This window comes from Phyllobates terribilis, unplaced genomic scaffold (assembly GCF_046119375.1).
Source record: "Phyllobates terribilis strain yellow unplaced genomic scaffold, ASM4611937v1 Scaffold_13__5_contigs__length_258822181, whole genome shotgun sequence".
Classification (NCBI taxonomy): Eukaryota; Metazoa; Chordata; class Amphibia; order Anura; family Dendrobatidae; genus Phyllobates; species Phyllobates terribilis.
The window spans coordinates 189,447,545-189,451,279 of NW_027362773.1; positions in this window are offsets into that span (position 1 = coordinate 189,447,545).

The window sequence follows — 3,735 nt, forward strand, 5'->3', positions numbered from 1 at the left end:
AACGTGGCTAATCTGAGCTACGTGGGCTTATGCCTCAATATGAATAAATCATGTACTGCAAACACAGAGGTGAATGGAAGAAGCCACAAAACCTGTTTGGCCGAGGAGAGGATTGATCCGCCCTAGTTAGATGTATATCTACAGTGCAGCATGGCGCAGGTCAAACAGGTTTGCTCACAGCCAAAGAGCCTAAATGTGGACAGACTGCGACATCTAGTGGTACTATTAAGTCACTGCATTTTCCTTTATACAAGCACTTAAAGCCCTATTCATTATTGCACTTGAAGCTTTTTTTTCCCTAGTTTTTAGTCTTTCATCTGTTTTTCATTTGCACCTTATTCTCCTTTTAATTTACCCCTAATTTAAAGTCTATTTTAAGTATTTGTCTGATCTTTGTTATATTCGCCACTGAAGGCCAGATTTGGGATTTCACAGAATCCTAGAATGTTAGAAGGGACCTCCAGGGTCATCGTGTCCAACCCCCTGTTCAATGCAGGAGTCACTAAACCATCTCAGACAGATATCTGTCCAGCCTCTGAAGACTTCCATTGAAGGAGAACTCACCACCTCTCATGGCCGCCTGTTCCACTCATTGATCTCCCTCACTGTCAAAAAGTTTATTCTAATATCTAATCTGTATCTTCTCCCTTTCAGTTTCATCCCTTTGCTTCTCGTGTTTCCATGTGCAAATGAGTATAAGGATGATCCCTCTACAGTGTGACAGCCCTTCAGATATTTGTAGACAGCTATTAAGTCTCCTCTTTTTTGCAGCTAAACATTCCCAGATCCTTTAACCGTTCCTGGTAGGACACAGTTTGCAGTCTGCTCACTATTCTAGTAGCTCTTCTCTGAACTTGCTCCAGTTTTTTAATGTCTTTTTTTAAATGTGGCGCCCAGAACTGGACATAGTATTCCAGATGGGGGTCTGACCAAGGAGGAGTAGAGGGGGATAATTACTTCACGTCATCTAGACCCTATGCTTCTCCTAATACATACGAGAACTGTGTTTGCCTTTTTTGCTGCTGCATCACACTGTGAACTCATGTGCAGTCTGTGATCTATTAGTATAATTCTTTTTCACATGTACTGTTGCTTAGCTCTATGCCTCCCATTTTGTAGATGCTTTTTCATTTTTCTTGCCCAGATGTAGGACTTTGCATTTCTCCTTGTTATAAACCATTCTGTTAGTTGCTGCCCACAGTTCCAGTTTGTTTAGATCTTTTTGAATCCTCTCTCTCTTCTCTAGTATTAGCTATCCCTCCTAGCTTTGTGTCATCAGCAAATTTAATCAGTTTACTCTCACTTACTTCATCTAAATCATTGATAAAGATGTTGAATAACACAGGGCCCAGAACAGAGCATTGTGCTACCGCACTTGAGACATTCTTCCACCTAGATGTGCAACCATTTATGACCACTTTTTTGGTTTGATCACTGAGCCAGCTATGAATCCACCTAACAGTTGCCTGGTCCATTCCATAGTTCGTAATTTTTTCAATAAGGATGGTATGAGATACTTTGTCAAATGCTTTGCTGAAGTCTAGATATACTGTATCTACAGCATTTCCCTGATCCACCCAGTCAGTTATTCCATCATAGAAGGAAATTCAGGTTAGTCTGACATGACTTGTTAGTTACAAACCCATGCTGACTCTGGTTAATCACTTCATTCTTATAAAGGTACTTCATACATGTTGTTTAATGGCTTGTCCAAAGAGCTTTCCTGGTATAGAAGTAAGGCTCACATGCCTATAATTACCTGAGTCCACTTTCTTCCTCTTTTTGAAGATAGGGACAACATTTTGTCTTCTCCAGTCTTCTGTTTCTTCTCGTGTTCTCCAAGAATTATCAAAGATTATGGAGAGTGGTTCAATAATTTCTTCTGCTATCTCCTTCAGTACTCTAGGATGTAATTCACTCAGACCTGGAGACTTGAATTCATTTATGTTAGCTAAGTATTCCCTCATTATCTCTCTGTTTATAGAGTGGATTCTTCTATTCCTTCAATAGTACAGTGAAGAGCAGTTGATGTTACATTTACTTTCTAAGTGAAAACAGATGCAAAATAGGAATTTAATTTCCAGATGTTTGGGCAACTTCATCAATTGCATCTTTTTAAAAAGTTGAAAAACTTTTGCACAAAAGTACAAAATCCTCCCCACCTTTCCCCTCGGGAGTACTTTGGTATTTTATTTTTGAGCAAATTTAATGACATTTTAGTAGAACATGCAATTCTGTTTTTTTTGCTCGAAAAAAAAGATACAAAAAAGAAAAAAAAGAGAATTTATGATTTTGTGCAAAATTCGGGAACATGTGCGCTGTTTTGAAGAATTTAGCAAAAAGAAAAACCCATCAATTAATATTACAAGACAGAAAAAAAAAATCAAAATGATGAATTGGGCCCTTAGATTCACAGGAAATCCAGATTCACAAAGACTGAGGTTTCGCACGTCAAGCTTCATCAAGAGTGCGCTGCTATAAAATGGACCAAAGAGGCGTGAATTTGGAGTACATTTTTATCCTAATTTACACCACTTTTTTGGGGGGGGTAAATTATAATGACTTCATTGGTGCCGCCTGTAATATAACAGCTAAGTGGATCCACAATTACGGCAGTCTGCTTGAGGCTTTATTGGAAGAAAAGGCTAAGAAAGTGAAAAGGACAAATTCACGGTTTCCAGGATTCCATGACGGATTGAACTTATTTTCCACTCTTTCAAAACTGCATGCAACAATATCAACAGTTTATAAATAAAATCTTTAATTAAAAACAAAAAAACAAGTAAATAGGTACAAAGACAAAGACGTGGCATGTGGCGGACACAACGTATAAAATGTACAAGTCATGGATGTATGGAAAAACGCAAAAAGTATAGAAGCTTTAGTGTTATCTACAGCGTTGCACAGAAACCCGGCTGCACAAAAAGCGTGATGGAAAAAGATGGGGCCGGTCTGACATAGACCCAGGTGAGAAGACCCTGTGATCCTATGAAGGAGGTGGTCTCCAAAGCCTCCGATCAGGGGGAGCTTGGAGAGACAATGTATAGAAGCTTATTTCCTCTTAGGATATGGAGTGCGCTGACTACCCAACTCCTTTATAGTTGTAGCTGTAAATCTGATAATGATAAAACAAGTGCAAAAGAAAAAAAGAAAAAACATTTTATTAAAAATTAGTACCCTCACAAGTTTTTAAAAGGAGTTCCCCCAGATTTTTTTTTTTTCCCCCCAGGTTTGTCCGGAAGAGTTTATTTAGCTCTGCTGCACCAGCGATGTTTTCCTTGCATCTGTGACGTCACAACAGCAGAAGTGACCGCTGCAGCCAATCACTGGGCTCCTCAGTGATGCTGATGTAGTCAGGACAAGCCCAATAACTAGCTGCAGCGGTCAGGTGCTGAAGTTGTGACATCTGATAACAGACCGCAGGCGGAGGGGGAGAGATCGTGCTGGTTTAGTAAAGAGCAGTTTGTTATTTGCGCAGTAGAAAAAAAAAAATTAATATTGGGAAACTGCTTTAACAAAAACATCCAAAAATTCCAATAAAACAGTAAATGAACAATATAATGTGCTTGTGTAAATTATAACCAGAACGTTAAAAAACAAAAAGAGAAAACAAAACACCGCTGCCACTTCCATGTGTCTATCTCTAAGTCGCTCGGTAAAAAACTAAAAAAAATAATAAAAATTATAGATATAGTATGTAAAGAGTTGCACTAAAAAATAAATTGTGGGACCGGC